This window comes from Parasteatoda tepidariorum, chromosome 10 (genome assembly GCF_043381705.1).
Source record: "Parasteatoda tepidariorum isolate YZ-2023 chromosome 10, CAS_Ptep_4.0, whole genome shotgun sequence".
NCBI classification, from domain to species: domain Eukaryota; kingdom Metazoa; phylum Arthropoda; class Arachnida; order Araneae; family Theridiidae; genus Parasteatoda; species Parasteatoda tepidariorum.
The window spans coordinates 31,478,429-31,500,404 of NC_092213.1; the positions used below are offsets into that span (position 1 = coordinate 31,478,429).

The following is a 21,976-nucleotide window of genomic DNA, read 5'->3' on the forward strand; positions in this document are numbered from 1 at the left end:
AATATTATTTTATGGCCTTTAAACCGAGTAGAAATGGAAAATCGGATATGTTCCAACTTATAAATAAATAAACAAACAAATGAAATTAACGCTCATTCCATTTTCTTTTTCTTTCTTCACCAAGTTATGGAGTGCTTGAAATAATAATTTGTATTTCAATTTGATGTAGTTCTACAATATTATCTTCTGTGACGATTTTATCTTGATGTTCAGAACTGAGCTCATGTATTCAAAAGCCGTTGACTATTTTCCAAAATTGTTGTTTCATCTTTACTGTTTCTATGGGTCTATTTTCATTAACATTGCTTGATGTTTTCAATAATAGCTTCCAATTCAATTATTTACTATGCTCATTCTATAATCGGTTCTTCTATTTTTTTTCCTTCTAAATTCTTTGAATGTCCTGCTAATTCCGAGAGATTTTATATTTTAGAATCTTAATTTGAATACTGAATAATTTTTGAATATTGTTTTAGAAAAAAAAGATTAATTCTATTGTATGGGATTGATTATCTCTCATGCAACTTTCTTTATAAACGTAAGCCATATCTTTTTAATATATCCTACAGCTGGAAAATTTTATTTCTTAAGTAGAATTCTTTGCCACAAACATCATAATATGTGGAGTTTAATTGACATAAATAATGCATTTCCTTGCATTACATTTATTTGATTTAGCTAAAAGTTTAATTCTAAATTCGCTACATAAAATGTATCATAATACACTAGAGCCAGAATTTCTGTGCAAGCATCTAGATTATTAGGTGTTTTTGTAAAACCAATAAAGCTGTTCAGCGTATCTATTAAAATAATGCAACTGATAACACATTTTAATTGAGCATGTAGTTATTACAAGTTCATTTGGTTCTACAACATTACAAATATTATTGTTTGGTGCATATCTATTTTGCCTTTGCAAATAAATTAAGCTGTTTTGTATATTAAATTTTTAAAAATTTATTCAACTGAAAAAAAAACAAAAAAACAATTGAGTTTATGTTTTTTTTTATCTGTGATTATATTGCATGGGCCAGCAGAATAGATTAATATTTATTTGTTTACTATGTTATCACATGTTTTTAGTTTAAACTGGTACAACTAATATATAAAGCCACAGTAGAGCAGAATTGCATTAAAAAGTAGTCAATTATAAATATGAAAAAAATTGGTTTTATTCTAAAGAATATGGTGCACTGCTAACAATATTTTTTTTCAGTGTCTTTAAATTTACAAAATTAATTTTGGAGCTATGTACCTTGGTTCCAATTTTCTTAGATGTTATTGTATCATACAAATTTTGTCAGCAAAAACTTAGATGTACAGTACAGAACCCGTTATCCGGAAATCAGAAAACCGGAAAACCAAAAAACCGGAATGAAATTCGATAAATTTTACCGCCATTTTTGAAAAAAAAATTTTTTTTTTCCTCTAAAGTTTTTAGGATTTTTCTTTCTTTTTTGAAAGATGTTTACCATACCATCATTTTGGAAATAATCATTAGTGTATTACTCCATCGTTTTTTTTTCTTTTTAAGATTATTTCCACAAAAAAAAATTTTTTTAGTTGGGTTTAACAATAAAAAAAACGGCTTTTTCTAGCGATTCAGAAAACCGGAAAAATCAGTTATCCGGAATAGCGATGATCCCGATCGTTCCGGATAATCGGTTCCCTACTGTATTTCCATAATTCTATCTATTTGTACAAACTGAAATTAACAAAATATATAGGGAAATCATCCCTTTGGAATAAGTTTTAAAAGAGGGTATATTTATCGATCAAATTTATAATATTCTCTGATGTTATATTCTAATATTTACCTACCACCAAATTCCGAAATTGTACTAATTAAAATCTGAAATTCTCGCCTACCCTACTGTATTTCTTTGAGTGTTTTTAAAACTTAATTATTTTGATGCAGGTACTGATACTCAAAATTTTCCAGAAGCCCTACATTGAATTAAAAATAAAAAAATCCTAACTTTCTAATGATGTAGTGTCACTTTACAACTTGTTACAACATTCTAACATTTCTCAGCTACATTGAAAAATAGTAATTGTTTTCTGGTGAAAATCCTCAAATCACTTCAACCAGGTTTGGGGTTTTGGACGTCCTTAACTGGTTTTGGACAGGACACGTGGGTTTTACTGTCTTAAACTGGGTTAAACTGTCCNTGTCTGAAAGCAAATTTTTATACCAGGAGAAACTTCTTTCAACGTCTACTGATGTTATTGGTGCGTACTTGAAAAGGACGGTCACACTTACTGACTATCTTCTTCAATTTGAAAAGATGTTGCTTCACCTGTTAATATCCTAGAGATTTTCTTCATTGTTTGGAAGTCAGTGCAATAATAAAAAATAATAAAAATTACAAAAAATTAACAAAGAAATTTAAAAAATGCTTTAAAATGCAAAATACGCCCCAAAAATTAAGGAAAATGCCCTATAAATCTCAAAAAATGCTCTAAAGGACAAAAAATGTCCAAAAATGCAAATGTCATCAAAATCCGGGCCTTACTGATAAATAATATTTTTGCATAAGGATAAATAATGCAATACTAAAAAATATTTTTTTTAAAAAAAATACTAAATTTGTTTAAAAATTAACCTTTTATTTTTCACAATATTTTTTTAAAAAGTTATAATTTCTGCATCACAGGATGATTAAAAAGACATCTATTTTTTAAAAAAATTGTTTTTAAATATGAATATATTAGTTTAAATTGAAAATATAAAATAACTGAAAAATGTATTAACAGTTTTGAAAGGCATCAGTTTCAGTTACTGACACTAGTGATGTATCACCACTATGCTAAAAGAATTGAACATGAATGCAATAACAGTATTCTTGAATAGTACTATAGGTAAATAAACCTGTTTATGACTAATCAAGCACTTAGTCCCTAATAGCTGAACCTGTATGGCAAGGTCCAACTTAAGTTATGTACTATTGAATGAGAGGACCAATTGAACTTGATTACTTATTAATCTTCCTTTGTTTAATGTTTAAATTGAAGAGTCAAACAATATTAATAAAACATTATACTTTTAAAAACAATTATTCTGTAGTAGATTTAATTATTAATATGTTATTAGTTCTATGTTTATTTTACTTCTTTAATATTGTTCAGATAAAATTTTGTCATAATTTGAGTAAAAGGGTTTTGGACAAAGGGGTTTTGGACAGAACGGTTTAAACCGTGGATTAATCCATTCTGTCCTAAACCTTGCCAACCCTGACTTCAACTTTTGAGTTCATTTGGTTATAATTGATAGGTAGGCTTTATGAGTGTAGAAATTTAAAATGTTGGAGATTATCTCTGTTTAATATATTCCATTTATTAACAGATGTAAGCAAAGAAAAGTGGTAGAAAACAAAATTTATTATAAATTTTATACATGCTCCTATATTGTTTTTTTTAAATTTTTTTTTATCAAACTTGATGATAGTAATATAATTATCTTAGATGATTATATTACTATCTTATTACTGTAATACTAAAATTTATAATAATTGCCTAGTTGTGAACAAAATAGTATAATGCACAGTAAGCATTTAAAACTGTTAAGTAAGATTAATATTTAATTTCATTTTCTATTTGGTTAGTATAGATTTAAAACATTTATTTATATCAAAATTAGGAAGTCAATTGTTTTTATATCTTAACACTTATTTTGAATCTGTAACTAAAACCTACACATATCATTTAAAATTTGGTAAGTTAAGAAGATTGATTCTGTTCGCTATTAATAAAGCTGATATTTCTGAAGATTTATCTGCTCCTAATTTTATGTGTATTTGTGCAGAATTTTTATTTCTTTAAAATGAAAATTCTTTAAGAACATTAAAAAGACTATACTTCGTAATATTTTAAGTGAATTTTTAAATTTTGTGACTACTAACGTATGTTTTATAAACTTTATTAAACTCTATTGATCTTCCTAATTTTTGGTTTTGCTATTGTAATCATGGAACTTTGTTGCTTGTAATTCATATCAGGCATTTTAACTCAAATTTAAAATGGGAAATTTATGAAGAATTTCTTTGGATTCAACATTATTTCTATGCAATAAATGCAGAACTTATAATATGTATTTATTTTAACTCTCATTCTTTGCACACATAACATATTATAGGTAAAACTTATTTTTAAAAAATGGCAACTTTTGTTAATGGCTACCCCCAGTTGTAAGGTGTTCGGATTTCAATTACTAAATTGGTATCTGTGTGAAGTTTCCATCAAAAAATGAAATATTTTCATGTATAAACAAATGGTATATCAAAATTTTCTTATGTTTTTCCTTAAATACTTAATAAGTATTCATGTTTATTGTTTGAAATTTATGGAAACACATTCATATTGTTTAAATTTTTGCAATACAATTGACAGTAACATATTTCTTTTTAGATTTGGATGAGAGTTCTCAGTACTATGATGCAAAACTGTGTTATACAAGAAATTCATCAGACCTGTTCAGTGCTGTTTTTGACTGTACTTTATGTGGGATGATTTTTCAAAATGAAATGCTTCTTAGAAAGCATGAAAAAATACACATTGTTCATAAGCGTTATAAATGCCCATTTTGTGATCATTCAACAGCAAAATATTGCAACTTGAAGGAACATGTCGTGTATAAACACACTCGAAACTTCCCTTATGTATGCTCCTTGTGTGGTAAAGGGTTTACTGCGAAAAACCGTCTTTATTATCATAAAATTAGTGTCCACTCTACTTCATAAGTAATTTTAAGTTTGAATTGTGTATTTGGACAAATATAGTCGAACTTGTTTATTGTGCAGCTAATTTAACAAGATTCAGTGTGTCATACCATTGTATGCATTATAAAAATTTTAATTTTGTTTAATAGTCTTATTTGAATAGGAATTAAATTCAATAAATAGAATGTCGCTCTCTATCTGCCAATATATTTACATAAGTATTCTAAGGTTTTTATCAGAATATATCTATCTCTGAATAAGTTAAAATTTAAAACCCTTTTCATAGTAATTTACTTGTTTCTTGATAGATTGCTTGTTAAGTGATGATTAGAAACTGTTTTAGGTGGTTTTTCTTCACTTATTTTCAAAATTAGTTTTTTTTTTTTTTTCAAAATTTTCTTAACTTATTTTCAAAATGAGTTTTTCTTCATAAATTTTAAAATTTTCTTTGAATGAATGCTTCTATAAATAAGACTACTAAAAGGTGTTATGCGATAATCATTAGAAATGGTTAAAACCCTGTACAAAACTGTTATTACAATCATAACTTAGATTTAATGAAGAATTTTTCATAAATTTCTTGAAAATTATTTTTGTGAAGTTATCAGAAAAAAAAGTATCTAACTGTTTATTTCCAACAAAAACAAAAGGTTTTTGTTGTAATAGATTGTTGTTTATGGAACATCATGTTGCTCATGTTTCTGTATGCATATTATATTTTTAATCAAATGTTTCATTTCTTAAATTTCAGATTATGAGTGTTGAAGAATGGCAGAGAATTAAATCACAAACAAAACTCACATGCTTTCCTCTACAGTTAAAATAAAAGCAATAAAAGTTAATTTTGTAATTTTATATTGTGCATAGATTTTTTTTATTACTATAATTTTTGTTTACTTGTTATAAACAGACATCCTGATTTAATCAGCTGGTTTCCTTGATCTCTTTTAAATAAATTTGTCTGTTTATTGTAATGGCTTGTAAGCAGGGGTTGGAATTTTATTAAATTTATAACATTAAAAGAAAAAAGTTTTTTTTAAACCTATTTTTAGAAATAATTAGCAGAGATCCAGATTTTCTATTTTTTCTCTGAATTTTAGTTTCGACTACCAATTCAGTTATAAAAAGCTTTTGAAGGCAACAAATCAAATAAATAAATTTTTTAATTTATCCCTCATTTTCTGGTACTTTTTTCAAATTTTTTTTTTAAAATTTAGGGACTACTTTATTTATTCAGGAATTAAATTCAATGTATGTCTCCCATGTATAATTTTATTATCTCAGGTACTTAATATTTATATATTAAAAATAATGCAACTTGTGAAATCTCAATTAAATTCTTGATCCCCATGGCAGAAACACGGCGACACAGCGACATTGTCGCAGTAAGCGACTGAGTTCTTGCAGAAAGATTTTTTTTATTTGGGAAATAAAAATTTTTGGTTTGCCATAAACAAAAGTTCTCAAAAAAATTCTGCAGAAACAGAGACTGTTTTACCAAAAAAAAAAAAAAAAAAAAANTTTTCAATATTACTCGCAAGAAAAAATCTTCACTGCTATATAATTATAACTACTGGAGAATAATGTTATAATTTGGCAGCTTTGTGTAATGCCAAAATTACAAAGAATTTCAATTGCCTTCCTATTGGGTGTTCCAAGATTCACCATAATTTTATAAAATAAATTTAAGAAAATAATAATAATTGAAAGAAGGTAAAAATTTATAGTTTCTTGCGCTCTGCTTAGAAAACCAGTTCTTTATCCTAACACGTTTTCAAGTGCAAAAGTTATCAACAGATGAATGACACTGCTAACTGAGAAAAGCTATCAAACAATGTTTTCAAAATAACCATCTTTCGCATTATCATTTTGGTGTGGTCTGATAGCAACATTGACATATGACCATGTATTGTCACTAATTTTGAAATTTAATGAGAATGTTATAAAATTATTATTATAAATTTTTTTTGTCGAAATGTAACAAACTTTACAATTGTATCTCTTTTTTTTTCTTTTACATGGGTAATTTTATCAATACCTAGAATCAAAATACTTTATTTATTCAATATATCTATGGCAAGTGCTTTTGGTTTAATAGCCTAAGAAAATGTTTTTAAAACTAGTGAGGTGTTTGAGAGAAAAAAGTTGTAAACTGTATGTTCTTCCGATGTATATGTTATATATTTTATCCTGAAGTTTTAGAATTTATTTTCTGATTTAATTTTTGCTTATTTACTACTTCTTTTGAAATAAAAATGGTTTTTTGCAAAATACACATTTTATTTATGTATATATTTAAGCTTGAAAGTAGAGTGTTGAATGTTTATATGTCTATTGAAATTCTGCAGTTTTTAAATAAATATTATATAATGTTTCTGTTTATTTGAATTTTTCATGCTATGCATAATATGCCATACTGCACATTTTGAAATAAGATTGCAAAACAAAAATGTAATACCATTACAGTATGAAATGATTTAATTTTTTTTCTTTATTTTTCCATTTTAGGGGTAGTCGGATCATACTTCAGGCTAGGTCAATTGCTAAATGTTAGACAATTTTCTTGCTCCATTTGTAGTAAAACATTCAACCGAAAAGACTCACTCAAGGTACATGAACGAATTCACGATGAAAAAAAAGCTTATAAATGTCATCATTGTAGCTATAGTGCAACTCAACTTGTTCATTTAAAAAACCACATCGTTAACAAACACACAAAGAAGTATCCATTTGTTTGCAACATTTGCTCTAGAGGATTTACGTCTAAAATACGATGGGAATTTCATCTTCAACAATGCTTATATCAAAAGAAGTAAAATTAATAAAAGTAGTAACAATTCAAATGACTATTGTAAGTATGTAGAACTATGTATGGGATTTTCAAAAATTAAAAATCATATCAAAAATATTTTGTGCTTAGCTGCATTTTTTTTATTTATTTATTATATCTAATGATATTTATTTTTTATTATATGTTTTTTAAGATACTTGTAATGTTTTGTTTTTCTTTTGATTATTTTAATTTTAAATATGTGTTAGAAGATTTTGTATTAAAAGTATTTTAAGAATTATAATTCTTAGCTACTGAGTTCATCTTAAGGTATGGATGAGTTGACTGTAGCATAATAGTTTTTTTTTGCACTGTGTGTAGTAAAAATCCTAATCAAGTAAGATTATTTCACATGACAAAGTTTGAGTTTATAAAAAAAAAATTTCAGATTTTTTTATTATGCCCAAGGTCATTAGTTCTAATTGCTGTTTTTGCTTTATTGTCATTGTTATTATTTACCTATTGCTGTAAATTGTATTTATAACAGCTAATAAACTTTAGATTTTTTTTTCAAACTGAAAATTGAATTTTTAGAGGGGGGGGATTATCACTTGAATTTGATTATAAAATTCAGGAATTTAATTTAATTATTGAAAGTGAAATGAAAGAATTCTTTCCCAAAAACTCTTAAATTTTTTTTGTAAATTTGCTTGTTTTATATTTGTTAAAAAACAAAAAGTCAAATTAAATAAAAATTATTTTTGGAACATTATTATTCTTAAATATTGTTTATCAGTAATAAAATTTTTGTCAATTTATTAATTTGAACATATTTTTTTTAATTGCTAAGCATAAAAATATTTTGTTTTTACATTTGTGAAGTTTTTCTAATGTAAATATATTTCAGTGAAAAATATAAATAAAATAATTATAATCTACTAAACAAATTTTTACCTTGCTGAAAAATATATTGCAATTCTTTACTATTTCACAGTGCTATATATATTTTGAAGAATTCTTTTATTTAAACACCCATAATTTTATTTAAAAATAGGTCTTCATTTTTAAGTATACTTAAAAGACTAAGTATACTTAATTTCATTTTTAATTCATTGAGAAAATATTGTTATTCTTTTTCATGAAAGTTATAGATATTTGTTATTAATATTTAAAATATTATATTTTCTTTGGTACATTATATTTAAGAAAATCTTATCCCTAAATCTAATATATATACCTTTTTTTTTAGGTTCTTATGAATTTTCATCTGAAGTAGAGGCTGAAAAATGGTCTAGTTTTTACCATTGTTCCTATTGCGGAAAGCAATTTGCTCGTCGGGATAATCTGAAAGTCCATGAAAGAATACACACAGGACAAAAGTTATATAAATGTACATTTTGTGACCATAGTGCCAATCACCTCTCTAATTTGAAAGTTCATATTAAGCTTAAACATACCAAAGGAACTATGAAAGTGTGTTTTATATGTAAGAAAGGATATTCAACAAAAAGTTACCTTAAAAAACACATGTTTGTTGCTCATAATTACTCAAATGATTTGTAGTAATAATAGATTTTTATTAAATGAATATTTACTAATTTTTTCTTCATGTAATAGATATAGATTAATATTATATAATGGTTCTCTTTTTCCTATGCATTAAATTTTGAACTATATAAAGGTTGTCGCAAAAAAGTCGTAGCAAACTTTTAGGGAAGTTTGGGTGCATCGTAATGATTAAAAATTGTGTAGCAATCCATTACTGAATGTTGCTGTAAATCTCTAGACAGCCCTTTACGTCTTGCTAATTCTTACCTGTGAAGTTTTACTCACTTTAAAGAACTTATTTCCTAATGGTAGTGCATGTTAAATAGTCACAGTTAACCAACCTTTAAAACTATAAAGATAAATAGCAGGCCTTCTATATGTGTATGTTTAAATGTAATGGCACTCAAAGTCATTTTTAATAAAATTTGTTCAAATACGAATGGAGTATGAATGAAAAATTTTTTTATATGTTAAAATGTAAGAATTAAATCTTCCAAAAGAGTTGTAAGCATGCCAATGTAATGCTTTTGTTAACCTATAAACACTATGGCTGCCAGTTGCCCTCGCTATTACCTGATTTATTGAGTCTCGATTTCTCCTTGTGGAGAGCTCTCATATCTCTTGAGCATGTGAAGTTTATTATGAATCTTCAGGCTAAATTTGTTTATGTTGTTGCTTTGATATCCTGCCTGGTAATCAATGCTTTGATGGTATTTGACATGCTTACTATTGTACGGTGCAAACCTCTGATGCAGAAAGTACTCAAATCTGTAACATACGTTGCTGAGCAGTTTATGTAAGAAGTAGAGTTATTTACATTCACATCCTTGAAAAACAAATTTATGCCTTATAAAATATAATATTCTGTAAATAATTTTGAACTTAAACTTAAATATTTTAACCTTAAATAACTTTTAAACTTAATTTGATTTTTAACTAAGGCTACTTTTTTTTGCCATTTTTAGTTTGAAAATTAAAATGATTCATCATTTAAAAAAGTGCTAATAATTTAACAAGGGAAAGCTCTTTATTTTTCGCAATACCTGCAAATAATTAGTAATTATCAAAAATCTTATTACAAAATATAAGATATAGTTCTGTTGGTGGAAAACTTCAAGCATCTGTTGTTGCATTATAAATTGTATTCATCTAGTATGGTTCTTGCTCTCATGGTATCCGATAAATGTTTTCTTTTGATCACTTTCTTGTCTCTGTTCAGATCTATCATTGTTATCATTTTATCCTGACTTTTCTGATCATGGGTAGCTATGTGATTCTCCATCCTTTTGATGTACCCTACCTTCCTTAATCGTTAGTTACATACTTTTAAAGACTACCTGTTTATAAACTGTCTACGATTATTATTCCTATAAAGATATTTTTATGTATTCTGCTCTATTCTGGTACTATTTCAGTTGTTGGTTTAGTACCTATTATATTCATATAGTAAAGTAGATTCTTTTAGTATGCTAGATGTAAAGGAGAGGGTACTAAAGGTGTTAACTTTTATTTTTATGTGGTTGGAATATAGTGTTAAATGCAAACATGTTTGGGGTTTCAGTTTTATTGAGGAAAAACAAAAGATGTTTCCATTTATAAGTAAAATATTTTAGAGAATACAGAGAATTTTTTTATTGTTATAAACGTATTTGTATATTAAACGAGTCAGTTTAGTTATTGTTTAAAATATCTGAATTATTTATATTCCTGAAAAAAATTATAAAGTAATTGAGTCTAAAAAGTGTTATAACTATTTTTAATTTATGAATAATCTGATATTTAGTTAGCCTGAAAATGTGATAAACAAAATCAGTCCTTTTTATAAGATTAAAAGACATAAAGATAAGATTATTAATTTTTATCCACATTTTATTTTTTAAGTTTTTATTTGGGTATTTTAATATGTATACAAATGGAATACTATATACATTGTATTCATGAATTTAAAATTATAATATCATGCATAGCTCTAGATCGTTTCTAGTTAAACAGATTTTCATGTAACTTTACACCTTAAACATTTCTGTGTAGAACAATTCAACAATGTTGTAATTGCCTTATCAGTTTATATTTTTCATAATTCAAAATCTGAATGAATTGAACTGTTTTAATTTCCGCTTTGAACCTGAATCATACTACATTTATTTATCTTAAATTTTTTAAATTATATTTAATCTATTTATATTCTAAGGGGAAATGAATGTTATAAATATGTATTGCATGATAACACTTTACTGAAAACTAGCTTAAAATAATATATTTACTCAGGATTTTTAATATGTTTATTTATTGTGAATTAAGTGTTGTGAAATGTATCTAGTCTATTGAACAGTTACTTTTGATTTTTTGAAGTATTGGATAAGCTTTTACTTATTGTAAGTGTTTTAATTTATTGTTTAATTTTGTACAGTATGTAAATTACTTTAACACTATCTTTGTTTTATAGTTTTTAGGTTTTTTTGTCCTTAGAAATAAATGTTTCTATGTCATCAAACTGTTTCTTGTTTTATCTATTGCAAAATTTATATCTTTAATTTATTTTATTTGTAATATTATTTGTGATGCGAAAAAGTTTGGAACCACATAGACTTTTTGCTACTACATAATAACTAGATATCAGTAGAATAGTGTATGGTTAATTTTTTTTTAAATTAGTGATGAAGTTCCTGATCCAATATGGAGCTTTGTTAAGTCATTTTTATGAAAGGGTTAATTCTTTGAGAGTTAGTTCCGGCCTATACCAAATCTCAACTTGACTGTCATCTTGCATAACAAACATATTTTTCATTAAATTATACATAGGGAAATAATATATAAAGGGAAAAACTTCATATGCACTTGTTTGTATCTTTAATGCTCAGAAGATCAATTTAAATTTATTTTTAAACTTATTTAATTTTAGATGAAATTTATATTAAATGGAATTTATATTAAAGACATTATATTAGTTGCTTAGCTTTTTTGTTGATAAAAAGGTTATTATTTTTGTTATTAATCTATTACTTTTTATTGTTTTAGGGCTCATACAAATTGATTCCATTCTAAAAGCACACTTAGAATATCAGGACAATGGTATTACATTTTTCCATTGCTCAACTTGCGGTAAAAGCTTTAATCGACGTGATAATCTTAAAGTCCATGAACGAATTCATGCTGGACAAAAATTTTACAAGTGTGACTATTGTAATCATCAATCAAATCAACTCTCCAACTTGAAAAAACATATATTTTTGAAACATACTAAAACATGTTCTGAAATTTGTCATATTTGCGGCAAAAGTTATTCTGCTCAAAGTTTGTTGAAAAACCATATGTCTAAAGCTCACTCGTTCCATTGAAAGGCATTCCTTTTTTCCAAGAGATGATATATAGTTAGTAGCTTTTATGTACAACATCTGTAGTTTTAAAAAATATTAGTTTTCCCATTTGAAGATTGTATAATGAAAATTGCTAATCGCGTTAATTTGACATTTGATTCATCTTTATGTGTTTTATATGTTTTTACCTAAACATTTTATTTGAGTTTTTGGTTGTTGTTAAATTTTTTGTTTATCATGATATATTTTTATTAATATATTTTAATTTTGTGTCACTCATTACATTTTCTCTTATAATATCTTCACAAATTTTACTCTGCTCTTTAAACATACTCTAAATTTTTTATTTATTTTAGAGTATAAAATTTCAAATTTAATTGCTAAGATGAGCAATCATTAAAAATGTTCTAGTCTTAGCAGTTTTAAGTGTTTAATTTAAACATTAAAATGTTATAGATTTATTTCGATCTCATTGATTCATTTCACTTTAGTAATAGTATTTTAAGGTGTTTACATACAGTACTAGTGAGAATATCATTGCGAGAGTTTTAGAAGCTCACTAAACAAAATGCACTGATTCTGAAAAAGAAACTTTACTTATACAGTAGGGAACCGATTATCCGGAACGATCGGGACCATCGCTATTCCGGATAACTGATTTTTCCGGTTTTCTGAATCGCTACAAAAAGCCGTTTTTTTAATTGTTAAACCCAACTAAGAAAAAATAATATTTGGAAATAATCTTAAAAAGAAGAAAAAACGAAGTAATACACTAATGATTATTTCCAAAATGATAGTAAGGTAAACATCTTTCCAAAAAGAAAGAAAAATCCTAAAATCTTATGAGGAAAAAAAAATTTTTTTTTTTTAAATGGCTGGAAAATTTATCGAATTTCGTTCCGGTTTTTTGGTTTTCTGATTTCCGGATAACGGGTTCTGTACTGTACTTACATATGCTAGTGCTGGAGAGTCACTACAAAATCTTAAAACAGCTTTTCGAAGCTATAGCAGGTACACTGATGATGAAACATTAAATGTATTAAGTATTTTATGGTTGAAAATGAAATAAAATGAATTTCAGCTATTCACCCAATATTACATAAATATACTTTCATCACTTTTTGTGTGTGTGTTTTTTAATGCTTAAGCATTTTGTGTTCAGATTTAATGACAGTTTTTCCGTTTTCTCAGTTCCTCATTAAGTAAAGATTCTATCCTACAATCTCATTTAATAATCAATCTGTAATAAAAACTTTCAAGGGTTTTTCTTAATTTTTATGAATTTTTATTTCAACAAAGGAATTTTATGAAGTCAATAAAATTATGGATCTGTAGTACCATGTTTCTATTTTTTTAGACATCTTATTTTCTGTTACACTTTTTTTAATTTATGCATTGATCTTTCTAGTTATTATTTATTTATTTTGAAATTTAGAAGCAAACCCTTTTTTGGCTTAGATATTTGTCCAATAATTAAATTTAATCAAGATAATTAGTACTTTTATAAACTCTATTTGTTAATTTTGAAATTAAGTATAAAAGAAAAAAAAATTTTTTTTTAATAAATGAAATTTTCTATTCACATTCTATAATGCACCTAAAGAGAGTGGTATAAATATTATCTTGATTAAGCCAAACAATTAACTCCATGTTTTGGAAAAATATTGCTACATACAAAATTGTTAATTGAATGTGTACTTATCAGTTAGCTAAGTTCCAGTTGAAAATCCCTGCTTCAACATAATCATTAAATTTTTAAAATATTTGTAAAATGCTGCTACTAAACTTAGTTGATTATATTGAAATTGTTTGTAATAAACTTTCAAGAGTTAATTTCTTAAGAAATTTTTTTTTTTTTTAAATTATGATGAATTACTGATGCATTGATAACAAAGCTTAAGAATTTTGCCACTGATTGACTGTTACACATCTAATTGATCTGAATAATCCAAATTGAAAAATTCATCAAGTTCTGATTTATTAAGCAACAGATATCCAATAAAGCATTATAATTATTTGATCAATTTGAAATAACTTTAAACAAAAAATTTCTTTTGTAATCAAGTAAAATCTGGGGTCCATTGTTAAGTAACAAAATAAATAAGTTTAAAAAAATAAAATTAAAAAGCTATCTTCTAAACTATTTTACTAGTGAAAAAAATAAAATAACATTCTGAAATAATTTTAAATGTAATAAAATAAAATAACACCTCGAATTTGCTAATTTTGTTTCTGCTCTGGGTGATATACAAAGAATGTAGAGAAATAACATTTCAAGTGGCATTTTGAAAATATATCTTTCAGTTTTAACATTATGTTATGGATGTAGTATTTTATCTAATATCTTACTTTTCTGTTATTAAATATTTTACTTTTTCTGTTTTTAGATAAGGCATTTATTTATTGAAAAAAAATTCATAAACACTATCCTTATGTTTCTATGAATAATTAATTTTCTCAAATTTTTTATTCTTCCGTAATAAAACCAAAATTATTGTAAATGAACAAAACATTAAGCTGTAAAAATTGTATCTTGGAATTTTATTTTAACTCTAAAAAACAGGGAATAGTCAGGGAAAGTTGCAATTTTTTACAAAAAGCCTGGAAAATTACAAGTCTTAGAATTTTAAGCAACAGTAGTTAGTTATTGAGATTCAAGTTAAATAATTCTAACATCTATTACAATTATTTTATAAAATTCCTCTTTTTAGAGAAACTTTTCCTAAAAAGATGTTTCCACTGTCATTCTATTGTTAGTTTTTACTCACAAAATCTAATATTTGATATTACAAAAAAGGAAAATTAAAGTTTTCTGAGGAAAAATTGCATGGTATATATAAAATAAGGTATGGATTTCCATTGAAATTTATCCGATATACCTGGAAAAGCCAGAAATTTGTTTCTTTCTGAAATTGAATGGGAACAATGCAGGAGTTTTGCAGATTGAGTCAGAAAAATCTAATGTCAATTTATTCCATTATTCTACTTGTTTCAAATGTTTCAGACAACTCAGCTACCTTAAGGATCATAAAAGAATCCATTCTGTTCAAAAATGCTAAAAGTGTAGTTATTGTAACCATAACCATCTTCCTATCATATTGGTAATAAGCATATGAATATTAATAGCATACATATTAATAGAAATTTAAATTTTTTAGGGTGATAAAGTTTTCATGAAAACAACTTAAAAGACAATAAACAACTCATAAACAACAAAACAACCTATACACAGCACATTTAGCTTTTCAAAGATGAGTCTTATTTAGGAGATTGGATAAAAAAAAATTTATTTTCGTAAGAGATAATAGATTATAAGTGTTAATATTCTTTTTTCAAAAAGTTCCACACCTGTTGTTTGATAGTTTTAAGTTATTATGATTAAAAACTGCTACTTTCCACTTTTTTGCTTAATAAATACCAATTTTATACCAATTACCTTTTTACCAATTTTATATTTTTATTACCTTATTTTAAAACTTAATAAAAAAATATATAAATACTAAAAAAGTAGAATTTCCTGAACAAATTTTTTTTACACTTTTTATTTTGCTATAATATATGTGTTTCGCTATAATATTTATTTACATCGTATATGTTTGTGAAAATTAGTATCACTATTTCATTCATTTCGAATGAGAAAAAAATATTCTTTTTTGTCAATCTGCAGTTGATATTTTCACCCATTTCCAAACAATGTTAAATCATTAAATCGTTGGTTTTATTATTCCTCTTGATCTGTTATTAATAAAATGTGTAATTACTTTTTGCGTTGGGGAACTTTAGCATTAGTATAGACAATTTAATTACTTATTAATAATATTATATATCTTCTACTTTTTCCCCTCAGTATAATGTTAATTTCTATTTGTATGCATAAAATGTTTTGTTTCTAATTACTGAGGCATTATAATGTTTATATATGAAGGTAATGATTCATTCTTTTAATACCAAAGTTAGATTAAACTACTCACTCTACGCACTACAGTTAAACTATTCACTCTAAAGATTTTTTTAAACTGCACCCTCTATGAACTCTGATCATTAATTCCGATTAACTTATTAAAAAAAAATTTTTTTTTGCTGTAAATTTGTGTAAAATTTTTTTTTCAAAAATGCTTTCATAAAAAGGCAATAAATCATTCTATTTAACTAATTTTAAATATTGTGAATTATACTTCTCATTTAATAAACTTGGATCTTAAACTTTTTTTCCTTGTTTGTTTAGTGAAAATAATTGTTTGTTGTAAATTTATGAAAATTATTGTAGAAAAAAATGGCATAGTTAAAAAGGATGTAAATCATTCGACTATAACCAAAACATAGTCAATAATTCTACTCACCCAATAAATTTAAATCTTTTTCAATATCCATAATTAGTTTAATGAAAATAATTTATTTGCAAAATTGTGTTAAAAATATTCTTTCTTTGTTTAAACATTGTGAGTCAAAAATATAGTTTGTGTGAGAAATCTTACATTTTTAAAAATAACTTTTTACTTTAAACTATTTATATATTCTTTATTTTAATATTGTCTATCTATTTTTAATTTCTATCTAAAAGGAAAATCAAAAATAAATTAAATTATGTTGTCGTTTTAGGACCAGTGTTTTCTTGCTCCACTTGTGGAAAGACTTTTGTTCATAAGACAAGCCTTTTATTTCATGAGCGAGTTCACTCTGGAATTAAACGATATAAGTGCCATCATTGTGACTACAGTGCTTTTCAGTCATCCAATCTCAAACAGCATATTGTGTACAGACATACTAGAAAATTTACCCATACTTGCTCACAATGTGGAAAAGGATTCATTGGACAGAGACAACTACAGCTGCATACTATAACAAAGCACTTTGAAAATGTGATGTAAAATTATGGTACAGGGATGCACAACCTATGGCTTGTGAATCAAAAGTGATCCATGAAGTCTTTTGACATAGTTTCTGAACTGTCTTGTTGTTATTGTAGGCAATTCAGGCAGAAGGGGTGCAATTGTCCTTATTTTCTAGTGGCGCCATCTATGGCCAAGAATTCGACTTCTGCCACACCCATACGTCACACCTGTTTTATATGGCAGACCCATTCACACATGCATTTATTCATGCACAGATTATAATTTTGACCAGAACCAACAAACGATCAGTCTCCATTCTGAACTGTCTTAAAAAAGCTAATGGAAAGAAATTTTTTCCGATATTTTAGTATTTAAAATCTTTGATCTAGTTCAGCCTCTTTAAAGTATAGGATACCAACCCAATTCCAATCACAACCATCTCATTAATTTGATAAGTATTAGTAACAAATTTCGTTTTCTCAATAATAGTAAAAATTAACTTATGTTTGTTTCTTGTTGCTCTTCTGTTTACTAATAAATTATTTTTAGTATATAACAATTTGCTTTCTAGTCATATTGCTATGCCTGTGTGGTTTTATTTACCTTGAATATTTCTATTTATTTTTCCAGTGAATGTGCAAAGAATTAGCTGTGCATTTTATAAAAAATAAATCATTCAGAAATATTTTAAAAATTATGTGACTAAGTTGCAGCAATTTAAAAAGAAAAAAAATTATGCAGGTGACTTAAAAAAATTAAAACAGAATAAAATCATTTAAATTGAAAATAATACAGGTTTCATTTTCTGACTTGTTTTAATTAAAAATTTTCAAATATTAAAGTAAGAGTTTAACTAAGTTACTAAAAGGATTCTTAGAAATGAAAAAGAAGATGAAGTTGCAAGAGAAAAAAAATTGAAATGATAAATTTATCTAGTTAATGAAGACATTTTAGGGGGGGGGACTGTGTGAATATTTGGCAGTTATAAAGTTGTCTGCATCTTCTAGATCAGTGTTTCCCAAAGTGTGGTACGCGTACCCCTAGGGGTACGGGAGCAGTTTAGCGGGGGTACGCGTTCTTATGCGAAATATTTTGCAACAAACGGAAATTTCAAAAACTTTTATTTAAAAATAAAGTTAGCCATGAAAATTTACGATTACGTATTTTTCTATTAGCTATTTTTTGCAAAGTTAAAAATTAATAATTAGTGGTGTCAACAGCCAGTTGTGATTTTTAACTTTTGTGCAATTTTTTATAGTAAAAAATACATTCATTTTTTATTAGTGGTACACAGCTTTACGAAAAATTTAGAAAGGGTACACAAAAGTTATAAGTTTGGGAAACACTGTTCTAGATCTTTGTATAATTTGTATGACCCTTTATATTTGTCATATCATTCATATTACTTTCTAATAGAATCTAAATTCAGACAATCTCTTTATAATTGCAGCTTCTTGTTAATGTTAGCACCAGGGTTGAGTTTTTGACATCAAAAACTAATTTTTTACATGTCATGTTACGTGACATGTCAAAGAGTGTTAAACTGTTGAAATCTGTCAAAAACCTGGGGAATGTGAATGTCTTCTTTTAATGTCATTGAGGTTAATTTGTTTTAAGTCAAGCTACATAACTGTTTAAATCACTTACACTATTATTGCTATAATTATTATTAATTTTATATTAACTGTGAAAAATATAGATATAAATAATTGATGTAAAATATTATTATTGAACTGTTAAATACTTGGTCAAGGAATATGATATATTTATAATTTATGATCGTTATTATTTGAAGTATTATAACTATTCAGCTTATATTGCAGATAATTAATTGTTATAAATCTAAATATTGATATTAAATTTTTTTATGCCACGATTTAGGTAGATTTTTTAGTTTAAGTAAAACTGAGGCGGTCTTCAATAATTGTCTAATCTCAAATTGTGAAATTCTTTCAACATTTGTTGTTAATGCTTATATAGATACAGTGAACAAAAAAACTAATACTTTAAATAATTTTTGATCTAATGATTTGGTTTTTCTATATGTCTTAATCTTAATGATTCAGAAGCCTTAATTAGTGCAGGCGATATTTAGTTACGAAATCAGACACAAATAAGCACATTCTTTGGATAAACATACCCTTTTTCGACGGAGTAGGACTCTTGACCTACAATTTATCGGCGTAGCCATAATCTGAGAAATACGGTTCCAATAGTTTAATCAGGAGAGCAGTCAAAAATTAGGATCCCTTAATGATAATTTTACTTTTTGTGTACTTATTTTAACTGTATGATTCTTTAAAAATTTGATAGCTTGGAAACTATTTAAATTTTTCCTTGTGAAATTACCCTCTTTATAATGTTATTAATTCAAAACTGAAAAATAAATTTAAAATATAAAGGACGCTCTGAAATTAGTGTTTTGTTATTGTATTCTCTTGGAAACAAGGAGTTATAATGGGAATAAAATGAAAATTGATTTCACACTTGATGCACATTATTAAGTGTTTTTTATCTGTATATTATCGTTTTTGTATTTTTATTTCAAAATATAATTTTCTATATGAAAATTTTGGGTTCTTGATAATTGTCAAAAAATATGTCATTGAAGATTTTTGACAGATTAAACTGTCAATTGCACACAACATGACTTTTTCTAGTTTTATTGGCCCACTATCCTAAAATTTTTCTACATCCTTGTTATAGTGAATTCTGAGTAACTCCAAATCACCTTTTTTTTTTCTTTTTTTTTTTTTTTGAGCATTTGTTTCCTCTTTTTATGAACTTTCAACAGTTGTTTTATTGCAGCAGAAATCTGGATTAGTTATGCTTTAGAATAAAAAAAATTATGTATAGTGTAAATTTATATGAAATTTATAAGTAAATTTATATGCATCAATTCTTTTCACATAGATCTGTTTTTTATTTAAATGATGATTAATATTTGTTGATAGTAGTATTTTATTTAATAATGTAATCAAGAAATCTAGACTGAAATTACAGTAAAAGTTTAATTGTAATTATAATATCTTACTAAAATGAAGAACTTTTGAGAGAAAATAAAAAACTCTTTAATTAAATAAAAAGTGCCTTAAATACAAAAGATTTTTAATTTAAATTATTTCAAACATTATTTTATAAAATTTCTTTAAAGTCTGCAAACAACTTTAATTTAAAAAATATATATTTGTTTTTTGAAAAGGAAAAACTTTTTTTTTTAAACTTTTATTTTCCAGGGTCTGAAATAATTTTTATAATATTTGGTGTAGTTTCGATCTGTTAATTTTCTAGCAATAGTGATCTGAATGGACATTTTTATAGCTGTTCAGTATTTATAACTTAAGAAAATTTTATACGTAAAAATTTGTTCATTTTCTTTCTGTATTATTCACTTCTAATATTGTTTCTTAAGAAAGAAAATTATACAAAATCTTTTACTTATCATAGTTCCCTAATTTTAAAAGGGTAGAATTTTTATTGTTGTATAAGTCTATGCAACAAGGAAAAGAATTGAAAATAAACACTATATTTTCAAACAAAATTTACCAAGTGACCTATGTGATATCAACTGAAACTTGGAAGAAAAAAAAATCTTAATTGGTTGAGCTTTACTGGAAAACCTTTTTATTTTCCACCTTTAAGTCAAAGTTTTAATTAAAATTTTTGAATTAAAATTTTTTTTCTTGCCTGATACTTGAGGCAAAATATCATGTTAGCATTTTCACTAAAATCTCCAAGTCACTCATATTCATTTCAGTTTTAAATTTTGTTAGCATATAGATGTATAGCATTCTATTTTATCTTTGTATAATGTTAAGGAAATTTAATAAAGTAATGCAACAAAAAGCATGTTTTTATTTTCACTCATTTGACTTAAATAATTACAATACATCATAAAAATTAATCTGGTCTTTAATGTAATTTGATAAATGATAATCCTTAAGTAATTGCAATATAAACCTTTATATCTTTATCTTACGTGCATAAACATAAGAATTGTTTTTTTAGAATTTAAATTAAAAATGCCAAAGTTATATCTCATTGTTTTTTTCTATTTATGTGTCATGAAACTATTGATAAATTGTTGAGTATCAAAACTTTTCAACATTGTCAAAAAATTTGAAGAAAAATAAAATCATGCAAGTCTCACATATTTACTGTTTCCAACTTCATAATTACTATAAATTTATATACAATTTCAAAGTTTGTTAAAATAATTTATAAAGACTTCTTTATTTGCAATAGTTATTAAAGTTTCAGCCATTTTGTTGAAGTTTTTGTTTCACTTCATAAGTTTTATTAATTTAGAAGCTAGATTTCATTTCATATGATGGGGATTTAAAATATTTTAATGAAAACTTTTTGTTTGTTTTGTAAAAATAAAGTATCTATGATATTTTAATAAACTTTGTCTTAAGTTATCAAAATTTTACTGTTGAAGTGGTAGAATATAAGAATACACTGTACCAAAGAAAACTATTTCTTTTGGGAATTAACAAATGTTTTTAAAACAAAATACTACTTAACATGTTTTATTTCTTGTTAATGCATTAAAAATCATTTTTCCATTTTTTATGCTTTTACTTTTATAGGTCCTGTTTCATATAAATCTAAACATATTTCATTTATTAACTAGGAGTTAAAAAGTATTTAATTAATATTTTCCTGTATTTTAAGTTTTTATGGCTACTATCTCAAATTAATCTTCAAAATGCAAGTTTTATAGAAATTTTTTAATGAGAATGGAAGACTAAAAGGTAATGAGTTGTATTACTCTCACTGTCAAAATAT

At 25.4% G+C, this 21,976-nt stretch overlaps 1 non-coding gene across 6 annotated transcripts; it reads left to right on the top strand.

The window, feature by feature from the left end:
- Positions 1–101: 101 nt before the first annotated feature.
- On the top strand, positions 102–21,338 carry LOC107438436 (uncharacterized). Of its 6 annotated transcripts, none has more exons than XR_011637995.1 (6): positions 102–285; positions 4,408–4,739; positions 7,227–7,569; positions 8,738–8,974; positions 12,055–12,407; positions 16,953–21,338. It is a non-coding gene; the product is annotated as an uncharacterized protein (transcript). The 6 variants fall into 6 exon arrangements; XR_011637994.1 differs by having other exon boundaries at positions 102–258; XR_011637996.1 differs by having other exon boundaries at positions 102–225.
- The last annotated feature ends 638 nt before the right edge of the window (positions 21,339–21,976 follow it).